Genomic DNA, 18,984 nt, shown 5'->3' with positions numbered 1-18,984 from the left:
AACATGCAGGCAGGAGCCATTTTGTGGACACTGTTATTAAGACAAGCCTTGCATCATCTCAGAATCTTGTTTGATCACCAGAATGGGGGACCTGGTGTCTATTCCAATGCCCTGGTTACACAATTAAATGGTTAAGAGAATTGGGAGAATGTGGGAGAGCAGTGACATTTAGAAAGTGCTAAATGGAAAGTGAAAGTAATTGCTAGGGATGGGCGAATTTTTTCGCCTTGTTTCACCTCAAAAATTACACCCATAGACTTGTATGGCGTTGTGCGTAAAAAAAAAAAGACACGTGTCAAAACAATTTCTCCATGCGACAATTTTTATGACGCCCATAGAGTTCAATGGGCGTTGGCGACATTTCACCAGCGGCGAATTTTTGGCGAAGCGAAACGGGTCAAATTCGCCCATCCCTAGTAATTGCTTGTCCAGCCTCTATGCCTAAGGCATAAAGGAGGGGCAGCCAGAGTTTACAGCTATGAACGCTTTAATAAAAAAAAAGAATTTGGATTTCATGTTTAATTTGAAAATGACTTTTATTATAAAGCTTTTTATGTCTGGATGACAGGTCCACTTTGAAAAACAACAGTGGTCCAATTTGAAAATCGTCCATTTACTACTACTATTTGTAATCTTTCAGCCAGTTCTTGATCCTTGTACAAATAGCATTCAATGGAAATATTTCTTAATTGAATCATTAACCTTCTGTGAGGGACTGTACATTTAAGTCCAAAAGTTTATATACACCTATGCTAAACATGTTAAAACTAAATATGTTTTGTTAAGTCAAACAGAGTGCCTACTTTTTTCTCTGATAGTAATAGCTTAGAGACAGATTATATAAGCTTTTAGTTTCTATAAATTTACCATCTTGATTTCCTGTGAGTCAAAATTACACTTTGCTAGTATTTATTGCCATTTTCTTTATATTGTTAAACTTGAATCAATTGCTTATGATAGTTTTTCAAATGCTACTTCCAATATTTAGCTGGATCTTCTGCCATTCCTCCTGAATGAACACATTTAAGTCTAGTACTTTGTTGTCTTTAAAACATTTTGTTAAAATTTATGAATTTTGCGGTCATGCTGGAAGAGAAGTGTTGCAACCAAGTTTTAAGTTTCTGGATGATGTCTTAAGAATTTCTTTATAACTCTCCTTCCTCATGATTCCATCTATTTTTTGAAGTACACTAGTCCCTTTTCCAGCAGAACACTCCCACAGCATGATGCTAATACCACCCCATCCTGTAGGGTGGAATCTTGTGTTTTTACACAAAAGCCTCACAATTTTTCCTCCATATATAGTGATTATCATTATAGCTAAACAGTTTTTGTTTCTTATGACCAGAGACGTTTCTTCCAAAAGGCTAGGTCTTTGACATGCTGACCATCTGCGTTTTTTAATGGCTGGCTAGGAGTAGGGCTTCTTCCTTCCTTGCATAATCGGTTCTCAGGCCATGGTGATGAAGAACTCTTGCAAATGTTGATACTATTGTACCCAATGCCTCCATCATCAGTTGATTTGACCCTCAATGCAGTGTCTATGTGGCGACACCATTTGTATATTTGCATATGATTGTTTGTACAGTTGCTTGTGGGACCTTCAGCTTTTTGTAAATTGTTCCTAAGGTGTAACCAGACTTGCTATATTAGAAATTTAGAATCCTATTAATGAATGAATGAATTCATAGGTCTTGGAGCTTCGTTTTTACTTTTGAGATGTTCTAGGCTCTTTAGAACTTTCAGTTCATCAATAGTTAAATTATTATATAGTAACACACTGAAATCCTGATTTTAAGTCCCCTGATTTTAGGTTTTCTTTAATTTTTTCAGTCGCTTTATATTCTAATGCATTTCAGTGTGAGCATTTCCTGGATTTTAAATTGGGTTTCCCACATGGTATGTAATATTTTTTGGCCTATTTTCATTAAAAACCCCTGTTTGTCCCTTGTGAATATTTTCCCACATCTTAGTCTTTTTTTGTAGTATACATCATTCTTACAGGAAAACCTTGATTTTATGTACCCACATTTTACGGTTTCCCATTAATACTTTTTTTTTCTGTCCCCTGGAAAACATAAATTATGGGTGTTGTTCTCTACAATCTTTATTCTGACTACAAAATATTTAATGAGATTATCTTCGCAAGAGTAAGAACAGTGTATTCAACAGAGCTGCCTTCGAATGGGACAGAATTCTGTGTTGTTATATATTGCTCTTACACCTAGTCCTGGTATACTGTACATATTCTATTTCACATGATCTGTGTTTGAAGTTCCAAGTCTGTATCATAAAATGTTCAACTTGCTACCATCACATTTCTGGTGTCTAATGCCATTATTTCTATGTATTTTATTTTACATTTAGATACAGTAAAATAATAATACATTTGGGGCGGGGAGTTATATTGTATTTTTAATTCAGATGAATACCCAGCAGAGTTAAATGCAGTTTGGATGCACAGGGAAGAATTAATGATTGGAAGATACAGGGTTGGTAAATTATTTATTCTGGCCCTGAGGAAGCTGAAAAGCTGAGTGAAAGACTAATAAATCATTTGTGGTAGTGCTGGTTGTCACTTCCAATTATTTTAGACGGTTTTGTGATAAACTACAGCACCTGCTATATATCCCTATGCTATCCCTTGATGCTTGCAGGGCAGCTTGTTCAGTTGATTATCAAAGGCAACTTTGTCTAAACTTTACTTGAGCAGCAAAGAAATTTACCCTGGGTTTTTGTCAGTTTCTTGCATTTTCTCTTTGATTCTTATGCATTTATATTTTTCTATCTCTGAGCAAACCTCCAGCCTAAATGATAGAACAGAGACCTGTTGCTATGATTTAGAGTTCCCTTTTTTAACTGTATCCAGAAATTCCAGGCTCAATAAAAAATCTTATTGCTATTTCAGTAATTGCTGTCAGCTTAATACAGATATAGAACACACAAGCAGGCATCATTGTGAAGTTGTGTGGGCGAGTTTGTTGCAAAGATTTTGTTGCTGCAACAAGTTGTAAGGAATAAGGTACAGGAAAAAGAAACCCTTCGCACGCATCATGTTTTTCATAGTTTGCTCCAGAGAGGATAATTTGTTTTCACAGCCACTCATATTGCACCATTTATGCAATGCCTTTATGAAAATGACAGGGATTATATATTCATGGAATTAGGAATGTCTACACTAGTTTCACATGCTGTATTTTCATTTGCTTCTAAATTGTAGACTCCATGGCCTGCTACAGTTTCTCTCTTCTGCTAAAGTTTCTCTCTTCTGCTAAAGTTTCTCTCTCTTGCTCAATTTCTCTCTCTATATATATATATATATATATATATATATACAGGTATGGGACCTGTTATCCAAAATGCTCGGCACCTGGGGTTTTCCATATAATGGATCTTTCCGTAATTTTGATCTTCATACCTTAAAGGAGAAGGAAAGCTACAGAGGCATTTTATTGCCAATAGATTAGCTGCAATAGTGCAAGCTAGAATGCTATATTTATTCTGTATAATGTTTTCCCATACCTGAGTAAAAAGCTCTAGAAACTCTCTGTTTGTTTAGGATAGGAGCTGCTGTATTAATGTGGTGTGACATCACTTCCTGCCTGAGTCTCTCCCTGCTCTGGGCTCAGATTACAGTAGAGAAGGGAGGGGTGGGGGGAGAGGAGCAAACTGAGCATGCTCTTGCCCAGGGCAATGAGGTTTAAGCTGAAGGCAGGAAGTCTGATACAGAAGCCCATGTGTACACAATAGAAGGAAAGAAATGCAGTGTTTCTTTTGACAGAGGACTCAGAGCAGCATTACTTTGGGGGTTTACTGGTATATTTAGATGGGCCTTTCTGATAAGGCTTACTTAGTTTTAACCTTTCCTTCTCCTTTAAGTCTACTACGTAAGCATGTAAACATTAAATAAACCCAATAGGCTGGTTTTGCCACCAATAAGGATTACTTATAGGGATGCACCAAATCCAGGATTCGGTTTGGGATTCGGCCAGTATTCGGCCAAATCCTTCTGCCAGGCCGAACCGAATCCAAACCCTAATTTGCATATGCAAATTAGGGGCGGGAGGGAAATCACGTGACTTTTTGTCAGAAAACAAGAAAGTAAAAAATGTTTTCCCCTTCCCACCCTTAATTTGCATATGCAAATTAGGGTTTGGATTCGGTTCGTTATTCGGCCGAATCTTTCACAAAGGATTCGGGGGTTTCGGCCGAATCCAAAATAGTGGATTCAGTGCAACCCTAATTAATTATATCTTAGTTTGGATCAAGTACAAGATACTTTTTTATTATTATTATAGAGAAAAAGGAAATCATTTTTTAAAAGTTTGGATTATTTGTATAAAATAGAGTCTATGGGAGACACTTTCCGTAATTTGGAGCTTTCTGTATAATGGGTTTTCAGATAACGGATCCCATACCTGTATATATTTATAATAAAAAATGATTGTATTGTTGTACTAAAAAAAAAATCTCAATTGCACACTGCTTCTGCAAAAGAGAGAAATGTTGAAATTCTGCTGTAAACACAGCTGGATCTGTACACATTAATCTGATACATCATAAGTTTTAGAAGAAAACCAGTTTGAAAGCACATGCTAATTTCAGACACTTATGTTTAAAAAATATGTAGAAACGTTGCAAATATATTTTCACGTTAGACTCAAAAATTTATTTTACATGTTCCGAGGTTTTTCTTTAATTTGATGATAACTGGCAACCCTTCCAGATTTCTAGGGAAGAATCCAGATTTACAGCAAATTTAGGAGCAATGGACATGGTAGGGACATAATAAGATATGGTTAGGAGATGCTATTGGATATTACCAGAAATCACCCAGATATGATGCCACTTAAGCAACAGATCGTATAGTTTATTTCAATTTAAGTGGCATATTAAAGCATCTTACCAAACTGGTATATATATTTAAGTAAATATTGTGCTTTTATATATATCTCGCCTTGAACCCCCATTTCGTGATGGTCTGTGTGCTGCCTCAGAGATCACCTGACCAGAAATACTACAACTCTAACTGTAACAGGAAGACGTGTTGAAGCAAAAGACAGAACTCTGTCTGTTAATTGGCTCATGTGACCTAACATGTATGGTTTGTTTGTGTGCACCGTGAATCCTAGGATTCCAGCGGTAGGCCCTTATTTTTAAAATGCCAATTTTCTATTTATGATTACCCAATGGCACATATTACTTAAAAAGTACATTATTATAAAAAAATGGTTTATTTACATGAAGCAGGGATTTTACATGAGCGGTTTTATGCAATATATTTCCCTACATTGTTCTGGGTATTTTCACCTTCTGAAGCAGCTCTGGGAGGGGAGTCACCGACCCTGTAAACTGTTCTAAATGGATATATTTAGTTGATACGTTTCTTATCTTTGTCCCTGCTGAGCAGAATCCCTGTTTCATTAACAGGCAGCTGTTAGAATTGATACAATAGTTACTAATATTCCAGAGATGCTGCTGAGCAATGTATCAACTAAATGTTGCAAAATTGTAACAGTTCAGAGTCTGCACCTGAATTACTGAGCGGCCAGACTCAAACACCAGAGACAGGAACATTCAACTTTAAACTTAGATTGTGGAAAAACAGTAAAAAATAAATAATGAAAAGTAATTGGAAAAGTTCTTTATTTCTGGGGAACAATCTGAAAACAACTGAACTGAAAAAAGTGGTTGGAAGTGAATAACCCCTTTAAAGAACATTTTTCTCTGACCAGAAACAGTCTTATCCAATGTTTCCATCTTTTAAAGTTCCTTCATTACTTCTTTATTGTATGTCTTTTCTTTAAATGTTTGTCTTGGTTTTTTAGGGAACTGACCAGATACAGTGTAACGAAACTGTTAAAGAGTAGAGTAATGTCAGAGTAAAGTGCTATGTAACCACTAGTGTGTAATAATCATGCTGAAACTGTTAATAGGAAATCTCTAACTGGCAGAGCTAAAATTGCATTATACATGATAATATTTAATTTTAAATATGAATGAAAACTCGGATTGAAGGAGAAATGGCAGATAAATGTTTTATTTTTATTCCAACATATGCATTAAGCAAAGGACAGCCTTAATATGGTAGTCAGATCAACATACTTTATGGGTGAACCCTCAGATGATTTCAAGTGTAAAACATCTTCCTCACGCCATAATAAAAATTACTCTTTGAGTGGAATGCTTCATGTATGAGCTATTAATGTATTGCTCTAATCTTTTCCAGGACAACATTAACTTCTTGTGCTGGTTTTTTTTTAATACAAGACATGATTAAAGGACATGTAAAGTCAATTTCACTGAGGATGCAAAATGTTAGTTAGTCCTAAGTTTTCCTTGGGCTTGTGCTCCTGCTAGGAGAAAACTGTACCAACCCATGGAACAACTACCTAAACACTGCGCTGGCATATTCTTGCCTTAGATCTTCTTTCCTTTGTTATTCAGAGCCTGCCCAGTAAAGTAGATCTCGCCAGGTTTACTCTACAGTACATTCATGAACACGCAGATTTTTGCAATGGATGCCTGGTATGCCAGTAGGAAGATAAATAAAATGCTAGCACATGTAATGGGCAGGTGACGTTTTCTTCCGCCTAGCGAAAATGTAGCTTTTTCAAAATATTTACAAAATATTTGGAAATAGACTTTACATGGCCTTTAATGACTGCATAAGAAGTCCCTGCATAATTCCAAAGCTTGCTTCTTAAACCTTGCAAATGGTCCATTTTAAATTGCACAGAACATAAATTCTTACACTCAAGTTTATACATTCATAATTACTATATTGTTTTATGTCATAGCAGTTTTTTTTTTTAAAAAAGCAGAGTTTTTGTTAAAAAGCAGATTCATTTCATATATTTTATCTATATAATTTTGGGTTACATAACGTTTCAGAATTCTCTGTATTACGGTACAAAAAAGGAATTATCTGCACGTAACACGTAAATGTCCTGTTCATCTCATGGCTTATCAAAACATATATATTATAAGTACATTTAACAAAAACTACAAGGAATTTGTCAATACGAGAATTTGTGAACTTGCAATATGCCACTATGAAATCCATTATCCTGAAAACCCGTTATCCATAAAGTGACTAATTATGTCAAGGCAGGCTCTCATAGACTTCATTTTGATCAAAGAATTTAGATTGTTTTTCTCTGGTATTTCCTTGTACTTGCCTTTTTTAAATCTGGCAGTTTAGTAATCCGGGTGCAGGTTCTGAATTGTTACAGTTTGCTACATTAGTTGATACATTTCTCAGCAGCGTCTGTGGAATATTAGCAAATATTGTATCAATTATAACCGCTGCATGAAACTCAGGGATTCTGCTCAGCAGGGACAAAGATAAGAAATGGATTAACTAATGGATTAATTTCAAGAAGTTTACAGCGACTTCCCCCCTCCAAGAGCTGCTTTAGAAAGACATAAGAAGGTGAAAAACTAGCTAAAAATATGTGTTTACTTGAGAAGCTTTAGAAAACTAAGCCAAATACTATATAGAAATATGGCTGTAGTGTCCACATCTGCATAGCAGGTAACATATAAGATTATAGAATACAAAGATTATTAGATATATATTAGGGTCAAACTACTATTGAAAGGGGTTGTTCATGTTTAAACTAACTTTTAGTATGATGTATAGAGTGATATTTTGAGTCAATTTGCAATTGGTTTTCTTTTATTATTTGTGGTTTTTGAGTTATTTAGCTTTTATTCAGCAGCCCTCCAGTTTGCAATTTCAGGGATCTGGTTGCTAGGGTCCAAATTACCCTAGCAACCATGCATAGAATTGAATGAGAGACTGGAATATGAATAGAAGTGGGCCTAAATAGAATGATGCGTAATAAAAAGTAGCAATAACAATATATCTGTAGCCTTACAGAGCATTTGTTTTTATATGGTGTCAGTGACCCCCATTTGAAAGCTGGAAAGAGTCAGAAGAAAAAGACATAATTGAGAAACTATAAAAAAAAAAAAAAAGAAATAATAAATACCAACAGAAAAGTTGCTTAGAATTGGCCATTCTATAACATACTAAAAGTTAACTTAAAAGTGAACCACCCATTTAATAAAGAACTTACCAAAAAATAGTTCATTTGCTGGTGCTGGACAAATGATGTAAAGTGTAAATAATCCATTTTAATTTATGGTGATACTGTCCCTTTAAGTAATGCGATCGGTGTTAATATAAGTTCATAAGAATCTCTATGAACGGATTTTCTGCCTTTGAAAATCGAAGCCCCTATCAAATGACTTTGAAAATGACATGATACAATTGGCATTGATTTTTTTTCTTCAGAATTTTTGCAGCCATGCTCTCTATCTTGATGTGGATAATAAGGTTTGAGTGCCAAGCACGCTGCTTTAGTTAACAACGAATTTAACACAAACGCTTCCTTTGGCAGGAAGACTCATGGGCTGCCAAGTAGAAAATTTCAGTAGCCTAAGGCTGCTGTTAAGTTCAATTCCTGCTTGTAAGATCAGGTGGCACAACCGATTTGGCTATTTCCAGAGACAAGAATGTTACAAGTTTTATTGAAAGAAAATTAAACTTTATATAAGGAATGTCTGATGGTTTATGCTGGATATTTTGTACAAGTTTCTACTGAGTAGGTATGAAAATATTTATTTAAATCCGTTGTTTTTTTGGTTCGGAAGCACTTCAATCTATGTTCAACTTCACATACAACAAATCATAAATCACAAAAAATGGAGCGCTCATCTCCCAACTGTTGTTGTGTCAGGTGCTGAACCAGAAGACCCAATCCTGTCCTAGGGTCACATCAATACATCGAAAAAATGTGGCTTGATAAAGAGCCTGGTGGGCTCGAAACATTGCCTTTTTGTATGCTATGGGCTACATAAACTCTGCATTTGAGCACTTTTGCAAATTTAACAGTGTGCTGCTGGATTTTTTCGAGATACAACAAAACATAAAACACACTTATAGTTTTAATACATTATGTTAAAAAGCTATATATTGCCAGTTAGTCTCTGTATAACAGGTTTTCAGACAAATCATTTTACCAAAGTCTTGGTTCCCAGCAAAGACAGGTCTGTGAATCAGATGGCTTGTCTTTCATTGTTTCAAAAGTCTGAGCCACCAGGGCAGAGAATAGAAAGGGATAAACACTACACTGTATTTTCAATAGCAATTCATATACAAATGTCTTAAAAACCATAAAAAAATATCTAATGAATGTGTATTACAAAGTTGCTTGGAATTAGGTTTTCTTTTATTAGGCAAAAAATTTTTTTGTGGGTTGACATTCCCTTTAAAGTTAGATGTACATATGCAAATGCATCACATGCTTGAACTTGATCGGCATTTTCAGATATAAAGGCCTATTCCACTAACAGCATTGGGCATTGTCTAGAGCAGCAGTCCCAAATCTTTTTTTTTTTTTTGCACCACGGACCAGTTTCAAGCAAGACAATTCTTACGGCGATGGGGGGGATGTAGATGTGTGGGTGCATTTTAGGCTTACCAAAAAAACTGTCTAAACAGTATTTTGTTCCTTATCACAAGCTTCCTGGGCTTCGCACAGATGTTATCATGGCAATGGTGCGTCAGGAGCTGGGATTGCAGCTAATAGTCTTTGCAGCTATTATAGACTGCAGCTGGGACCAGAGGTGGCCCAGTTCAGCAAAGCCACGGCCCGGTGGTTGGAGATCCCTGGTGTAAAGGGAACCCCCCTCCAGGAATCCAATGCTGTAATGCTATTACCTTCCAATGCATTTTGGGGATGGAGAAACATGTCCCACTGTTAAAAAAGAATTATTTAAGTGTAACTGTGTGCAAGTATTAAGTGTTAACTGTGTGCAAAATGACCAGCTTTATAGAGCTATTGATATTAATGTGCTTGAAAGCAGTATCCATGCATTGCCAGAGTTGTTCTAAAAATGCATTGATATCTGTAATACTTTTCTGTTCTTTATTACAGGGCTGAAATATTCATATTTAATCGAGACGAGTCAAAACGACTTGCGTAACATTGGGATTTACAATTTGGTAAGTAGAATATTATTACTGTTATACATTTTTATACTTGGTTTTACATTTTTTCTATCAATTATGTAAAATAAAGAAGCAAACCCTACTCCAAATTGCTTTCTATGTCTACATTCGGGCTGTATTTAGCTCCTTAGCCACTTGTTGGAATGGCTTTCAGCGATTACACCACCCTTACATCATGAGATTTGATGGCATTAAACAAGAAATACAGTGGAATATTATCACTTACAAACATTTGTGCATGCATCTTCTTCCAATATTTAATTTTAAAAAAAAAGGGGGGGTGATTATTAAATCAGATTTTGCTTGAATTCAGGATTTTATTAAATTCTTATTGCAAGTTTAATCTGTCATGGTTATCATATCATGTTTATCATGGGTAGGTTTTGAGGTTGTATGTAAAAATGATGTGCTGCAATATTTTATTACTTAACACCTTTCTTCCACCAAAGCATAAGTTCTTAATGTGCTGCTGGATGGTCTCACTGTCTTTCCAATTTGGTGTCAGAGCTAATGAGAAGTGTATTTGTAGGTGGGTTTGTAGATACTGCAAATGTTTAATAGCTTGGCGGTGCTGTATAAAGTGACAGCCAACTTGGCATGTGTCAGAGAGTGCCCCACAAACCATGTCAGGTAGAAATGAAAAGACAGATCTATTTATGGCTTATCTGAGCTACAGTATAAGGTAAAGGGTATATTAGAAAATAAGGGATAGCAATATTTTTAATTGCAATTTTTTTTAAATGTAATTATGTTAATTAGGATCACAATATATCTATAATTTTGTAATTGTATTATAATATTTTATCATTATTATCCACTACCTCAAAAAATACAAGTCAAATGTTATTCAACGCTTTTTTGATGAAGGTGCTCAGTCTGTGTGTTATGCTTTTTAATATTACAAAACCTAGCCTGAACCAACTTACAGGAATGAAAATTGATCATGTATTTGTACATTTTGGTCCTATAATAAAAAGGTTCAGTTGGAGTGACTAATTTTTAAAATGAACAGTCTTAAATACTTCTCGTTTCATCAAAAATCATTTAGAATCTATATGAAAGACAATGAACCATGAAGCAGAATGGTCCAGTCAATAATCATATAAAGTTTTTTAATAATTTGGATCATTCCCACCTTCAATCCCAGCTTGAATCTTTGCAGTGAGTGGCATAAACAGGTGGTTAGTACAGAGCTACAGTACTTTGCAACCTGCACATGGAAGCCCATCTGAATGACATGCAAGTTGGAGAATGGATAGGGGTTGTCTACCTTCTTTAGGGGGGAATGTAATAAAAGTCGCAAAGAGCAAAACAATTCGCAAAAATCCACATCTCGCAATGTAAAATTGTTCCTTATACTGATATTTCATTGCAAATTTGAATTGTGCACTCTTAAGAAGTGCTTTAAAGTGTCATAATCTTTTGGAGCAAACATAACTTTTTCAGTAAGAAGTTTACTGCACATTGGCGCAAACTATAAAATTCGTAAACGTTCTTCCACTGTCGGAAGTGGCCTCTAAACAGTTTCCGAGTTCACAAAAGCTATATTAAATTTGGCCAAAGCAAAATTTGTTCGCGCAGATGCATAACTTTTCGCATTTTAATACATTCCCTCGTTTGTCTTTCAAGTCCATCATTATTACAGCACTTCTGAATGCAAAGAGCACTTTATTCATGGTGTAACCTACCTGTGCCACAAGTTACTGATGACAGAGCAGAATGTATGAAAAACATTACAGCTTGCTCCTATTTAAGACATTTTGCACCATACCTCACCATCAGTCAATGAGCCTTTGCATGTTTTCTTTTTGGTTACACACAGTAGCATTACCAAACCTGCAAAAACTATCCAAGTGCTCAGGTTATAAAAAAAACATATTGTTATCAATATAATGAATCAGAAATGCAAAAAGGCAGCTCTACTGTGTTTCCTATTTGAAAAAGGTTTTTTTTAAACATTAATAGACAATAATTATGCTCTAAATATATTCCAATTCCCTTCTGGGTCATGAATGGATGGAGCAGCAATGAAATAAGGAAAATATATAATTTTCTCTCAAGAAGGAAGATAATTCTATGGATTCATTAATTCCAACAGGGGACCTAGTCTCTAAAGACTATACCTAAAATAATTCTGTGCAAGACAAGTCATTAGTTATGTCCTCTGCTTTATCAATTCACTAAATAATATCCATGGGAATATTACCATGTGTCTTAAAGAAACATTATTGTTGTAAGGCACACTTATTTGTGAAACAACAAGCATTCACAGATATAACCATGCATTTTCAGGCCTATATTTTGATACGGGATCCACATATGTTGTTTTTCTTTGGAGTGTCAGGGACATAACATGGTGTTTGCACAATGGGCGTCTCCAGAGCAGAGAAGTGAAACAAGATACTCTTTCACTAAAAAAAGTTTATTCAATTTCAATGTATGCAATAAGAATGTAATCCTTATATTTGTTAATGTTATCTGGTGCTTTGTCAATTTTTAACATTAAAGGGGAACAAAAGCATGTCTAAATGTAAACTTATAAAAGCCATTAAGAAGTTTTCCAAGGTAGTCCAACTCAAACTGCTATGGCAATGTTTTACCTTTTCAACAGTTTTATTGATTTCAACAGTATTGACTTATAACGTGATATCATATGACATATAATGCATCATGTACGTTTTGTATTACATTGTGTAATTTATATGAACAAAAATGTGGGAAAAATAAATTACACAATATACCTTAAATTAAACTTAGCTCCCAGCAAGGTCAGCCCAAAAGCAAAACACAAGTTGCTGAAAGATATCTCTAGGAACCACAGAATTTTATAACAGGTTTTACAGAGGACTCTAGCCATAATATAGAGTCAAATGCGAAGGTTCACAAGGCTGCACAAATTAGATCTACAAGGAAGGAGGGCCCGTAGGAAGCATTTCTGTCAAGAGAGAACAGAGCATGTCTAAAGTTTGCCCATGTTTTTGTTGAATAAACAATTAAAAATGATTCGTTTTTTTTGTTTTTTGATCAATTACATCACCTTTTTCTTTATATACTGTTTCAATGAAGATCAAATATGCATATAGTGGGGGAAAAAACTTTATATGTAATGCACTTTTTCCATATAAATGAGGAATATTGTCTCCTCAAAGCCAGCTGCATTGTTGAGCTGAGCAGCCACAATTTAACATTTTTATTTTAATTTTAAAATTCAGATGAAGGGCTTTTTTTTTTTTTTATTTGGAGACATATACCTTGACAGTGTGGCTACAGTGTGCATACCTCTATGTATGCATACATACTATGGCTTATTTACTTAAACATATGCAGATCTTAACTGTAGGGTTGGATCCAATGGCTCCATGCATCACATTACATCACTCCAGAAATGTTTAAAGGGATACTGTCATGGGAAAAAAAATTTTTTTCAAAATGAATCCATTAATAGTGCTGCTCCAGCAGAATTCTGCACTGAAATCCATTTCTCAAAAGAGCAAACAGATTTTTTTATATTCAATTTTGAAATCTGACATGGGGCTAGACATTTTATCAATCTCCCAGCTGCCTCTGGTCATGTGACTTTTTTTGAGAAATGGATTTCAGTGCAGAATTCTGCTGGAGCAGCACTATTAACTGATTCATTTTGAAAAAAAAATTTTTTCCCCATGACAGTATCCCTTTAAGTTTTGTCTCAAACCTCACTGATGGACAGTGTTTAGTAGTGTCTAAAGTATCTGAACTTGAGTAATACTGAAAAAGTTTCAACACTCATCTGAGTAATATCTTCAGTTCAGCTGATTTGGTGTTGATCCTCTGCCATTATAAACCCCCTAGGGGTAAGACATTCACCAAAATATAATTACAGTGATTCCATTAAACACATTTGCTCTATTTTTATAGTTTTTTAAAACTTTTTCGGTCCCTAATCCTGCCCTTGCTTGGGCCAGCCCATTTACTGTTTAAGATACTAGGGGAGTGCCAAACTGTGTACTATATTAATGTCTTTATGGATTTTGGTCACATTACTGCTTTGTTTTGTTTCTATCATAAGGTTTAATCTATTACATCTGACTTATTGGTATGGTGATAATGACACTTTTAAGGACAAACTCATTTGTAGTTTTGGTGCTAATGGTAACTAAATGTCTTCATATATGTCAATATATAAAGTATTGAAAGAAATGATACAATTCTGTGAACTCTAAAATGTCATTCAGTAATGACTACAGATGCAGAAACAAACATAGATTCTTTAATTCTTAAGCATCATTGGCTCTCAATGTTTTTCTTTTTTTTTCTGTTCGGTTTTAGAGAAGTTAATGGTTTGTTTATTCCTTAATATCACTGGACAGCTGTAGTATTTCTGAATGTTCTGAATTAAGTGAACTTATGTGCTTTCATCTAGCAGTAGGCAGCAAAGAAGCATGCTTAATGCTGCTTTTAAATTAAATAGTAATATAATTGATTGTTGATAAGAACCTTTAAAATTCATTTTCTGGTTGAATTGTAGATTGTTTAACCAGCATTTCTTTGCCTATTAAACTAATTCACTGATGTTGTGCTTATTGTATCTGTAAAAGACCTTTTTGTTTTGCAATTAATTAGCTGACACAGTTTAACCTAAATTTAAAACAATATAGCAAATCCTAAATATTTGGTAGAGAAAAATTGTGAGAATAGAAATATGACTATACCAAATCCCTGCAAAACAGAACTCCACTCTCTTCCCTTTTAGGGTATATGCTGGCCCACTAATAGCAATAGCCACACCTTTTACCGTCTTACAGAGATTGACTAAGCCATATGGAAATTGCAAAGTCCATTTTACAAGGCAGCCTCTTGGTCTTATGTTATGTCTAATGATGATTCTTTTCCCTTTTTCTCTTTTACGTTTCAATTTTTTGATATTTTCACTTTGTATTGTGTATTATGTACTCCTCAATTAAGTCAACCAATATATTTCTAGCCTTCGGGGGGGGGGGTGTCTAAACAATCCTGGGATTCTAGTGGTTTTTTTTTTTTTTGAAGTCTTGATTAGCACACCAGGTAGCACGGCCTACTTGTTTCCCATTGGCTTCTTCTCTTTTAAATACTCTGTATGTAATATTCAATGTTTAGCCTATGACTAAGTGTCCCTGGTAGACACAAAACAAACCAGGCCTTTGTTCTTAATTATGGACAATAAAATGTTAGCTTTTTAACCTTTTACAATCTGACTCCGATCTTACTACTGTGAGAGTCCAGGCTTGTGCCAGCCTCTTTTGATGTTTCCAGGTGTTTGCTCCCTTTGCTGAAGGTCTGGGGCGTTTGCACCCGGGCCCACCATGCATAGCAATAAGTTCACTCTACATATTTATAATACTGCACATACTGGTTTCATATTTGTATATCCTTTTAATTACTGCATTCTCTAAAAGCAGTAAGCACACCACTGCCAACAAGAGTATACACACATAAGCATGTTAGCATATTAGTTGGCTACTTCACTCTGTAAGGGCCATTGCACGTATAGCATTTTGATCACAATTCCTTGTGATTGGTGATCAAAATGCTGCCATTCAACTCCTGATTACTCTTCACTCCTTGTGCACATACAACATTTTGATTACCGATACTTATGATTGGCGATCAAAATACTGCCACTTAACTCTTTATTAAAATTCATTCAGTTGAATGAACCGTTCACTTTAAGTGCTAGAGTAGCAGCAGGTGCAGACCAGCTTCTTCTGAACCAATTGAATAGATTTCAAGAGATTGTGATGTATCTGATCAGGACATGCTGGTGACATCTCATTGTAATGGGAGTTGCAACTAATGTGCACAAGTGGGTTATATGATCTCTAATCCATGCACCTATTTATAAAGTGCCAACATGTTCAGCAAAATACAATATGTTTAACTAACATAACCTACAGATACAAACATTGCCTTGTATCTGATGGGAACTAATAAATCCATGTTGGTGTTTAAATGTTTTTAGGAGACTTAAGATCCATATTACAGAAACTTACAGAAATGTTTTTGCCTTGCATCAGGGCATTGTCATGGAAAAATAATAAAAAGTAACATTACACTTTCAAATGCAATCAGAGATGAAGACGACGTATGCACTTGTGACATGCAGCACACAATTTGGTGGATTGAGTAGAATATGGGTCACTAGAACAGTTGTCAAATTGGTCATAGTGACCAGTTCAGGGGAAGAAGAATAACGCATAACTGTATCTGAAATGGTTATGTGCTGAGATAATGAACAAAGGTTCTACCTTTTAGTTGGCGCTCTGGATCTCTTTTAGCTGACATACAGATCCCATAACTAGACCAGGTTCCCTTATTCTAGCTGTCATCTGTTCCATCCTCCTCATGTAGTTTAGCTAGAGCTTGAGACAGAGGATGGCTCCGGGATCTTTCTAATGCTGGGCAGTTGAAAGTGTAAATGTAAGAATGTTGTTTTTTACTTTCTGGTCCGTTCTGGTATGACACAATGGTTTTCCCACAAGTGCATTTAAGGTGTCCGATTGTATCATCTTAAGCAATATTTTAGAAAATATGTCTAAGATGAGAAAGGATATATTATTAGCCTGGAGCTAAAAATGATGGTCTATTGCAAAAAAAAGTTTTGCAAGCTATGGGTCTTATCTTAGCGCATTGTTCTGTTACTTGTACTATAGAGTAATATTGTAAATCAGGAGAGTAATTGGCTCAGTGTCACGGTTGGCACCCAACACCAGAACAAAGGCCAAGCACCCTGGTCTCGGCTCGTGCTTCACCTGTAGTGTGACCGCCTTTGGCCTCGGAAGGAGCCCTCAGCTACTTGGATGCCACCAGGACTTAAACGAGAGGTGCAAGGCTAGAGGTTCTGGATAGGCAGAGGGGCACGACTGTTAGCTAGAGTCTTTTAGGCCAAAGATCGTGGTACAAGAAGTTAGGCAATAGAGTAGTCAGATCGGGTAGAGGCAGGCAGAGAATAAACGTAGTCAGGCAGGCAAGGGTCAAACCAGGAAGTCAATCAGAAGGGTTAAGCAGAAGAGGTAGTCGATATTCAAGCAAGGGTCAGGATCCAGAGGTCAGAATAGTCAAAAGCCAGGCAGGGGTCACAACAGGAATCAAACAGGTTCAAAACAGGTTTAGCAAAAGCTCAGAAAGAACCAGGAACAAACTCCTATCACGGGCAATGAACAGGAAGCTAAAATCCCTTTTGTATCATTTGAATTTCTCGCCTCTGATAGCTGATTTCCTCACGCCAGCGCGTCCACGTCTATAAGGAAGACGAGACGCGGGCGCGCGTGCCTTAAGGAGCCACAACAGTGCAAGAAGAAGAGCGGCGGGCGTCCCCGCCACACCCCTAGACCATCAGGGCGAGTTCTTTTTATCACACTTAGTTATCATACTGATTATGTGACCACATAAGATCATGATCTGCATGGCATGTAACACAGCAACAACCAGGTTGTAGGCAGAGTACATCTACATTGACTCTTGGCATAGACATACTTTGGGTACTCATGCACACACTGGAGAGTAGGCCAGAACAATTGAGCTATTTTGCCAAGGTGCACTTAACCACAATTTCAGGAATAATAGATTTTCATGATATGGTCCAGAATGGCTTACAAAATGAAAGGTGTTTCTAAATAAAATATCATATTAGAACTGATGTTAAATTATTAAAAGTGCATTCTGTGTAAAAAATAACTTAGAAAAGCATTTCATTTCCCTTGTGTGACTAACCCTTCAAGCATTTCACTAAGTAACTGGTTATTCAAAATATTTACGTGTGATGGAGGTACCACATGTTGGAGAATCTAAGAAAAATCTATAATTAAAAGCAATCAAAGGGGTCGATTACTAAGCACACAGGCACTTGATACTTGAATGGATGCCTTGCTAACCAATATACCTCATTGGTGTTTGGCAGCAATTTGTATTGAGTATTGAATGTATATATCCAGATTTCACTTGTTATCAAACCATTTATTTCTATGTACTTAATTATAGAAATAGCATTTTTTGCCATGCATCAGAACAATTTTCATGCCTTGCTTAATTCCTAATGTAAATTAGTAGGAACATTGGTTATCCATTTGAGAAATTGAGTTGGTTTAAAAATAAAATGCACTTATGGTGTGTGGTGCTTTGTGTATCATCCAGGGAGTGTTTTTCTGTTTATCTGTCACTTACATTAGAAGAAGCAGCCACTGGCTGCAGGTGACATTAAATATTAATGGTTAACCTCAATTTCTTTACTGACCAGGCATGGAGCAGAAAGTTCCTCTGCAACTGTGTTTAAAAAAAATGTGACGTGTTAGAAAGCAGAATTGAGCTTAACATTTCTGCTTGGTTCCTCTGTTCTAAGGTCTTATAGTAATGGCAAGACCGAATCATTCATAACACATCGGAGATGTCACTTTCAAATCAGAAGGCTGCTTACCAAAAGAAAACACATTTAAATATTAATCTGTATCAGTGTCACAATACTTAAAGGAAAACTATACCCCCCAAACAATGTAGGTCTCTGTTAAAAGATACTGAGTAAAACAGCTCATATGTAAAATCCTGCTTCATGTAAATGAACCATTATCATAATAATATACTTTTTTAGTAGTATGTGCCATTGGGTAATCATAAATAGAAAATTGCCATTTTAAAAAATAAGGGCCGCCCCCTGAGATCGTAAGATTCACTGTGCACACATACAAACCACATGTAAGGTCACATGAGCCAATTAACAGACAGAGTTCTGCCTTTTGCTTCCTCACTTCTTCCTGTTACAGTTAGAGTTGAAGTATTTCTGGTCAGGTGATCTCTGAGGCAGCACAGATAGAGTCATGAAATGGTGGTTCAAGGCAAGAGATGTAAAAGGGCAATATTTATGTAAATATATATTCCAGTTTGGTAAGATTCTTTAATATGTTGTTCAATTTGATATAAACTATCTGTTGCTTAAGTATTCATTTTGGGGGTAT

General features: G+C 35.8%; 1 protein-coding gene across 3 annotated transcripts in view; it reads left to right on the top strand.

Moving 5' to 3' along the window:
- Positions 1 to 18,984, top strand: part of tbc1d5.L (TBC1 domain family member 5 L homeolog) — a 286,202-nt gene that overhangs the window by 31,167 nt on the left and 236,051 nt on the right. For all 3 annotated transcript variants that reach the window (XM_018266425.2, XM_041565417.1, NM_001091614.1), the window contains 1 exon segment: positions 9,948 to 10,015. The gene's annotated coding sequence lies outside the window, so the exon portion shown is untranslated.

This window comes from Xenopus laevis, chromosome 6L (assembly GCF_017654675.1).
Source record: "Xenopus laevis strain J_2021 chromosome 6L, Xenopus_laevis_v10.1, whole genome shotgun sequence".
In the NCBI taxonomy this organism is placed as follows: domain Eukaryota; kingdom Metazoa; phylum Chordata; class Amphibia; order Anura; family Pipidae; genus Xenopus; species Xenopus laevis.
The sequence above is the reverse complement of the archived record's forward strand: the minus strand, read 5'-3'. Positions and strand labels throughout refer to the sequence as shown.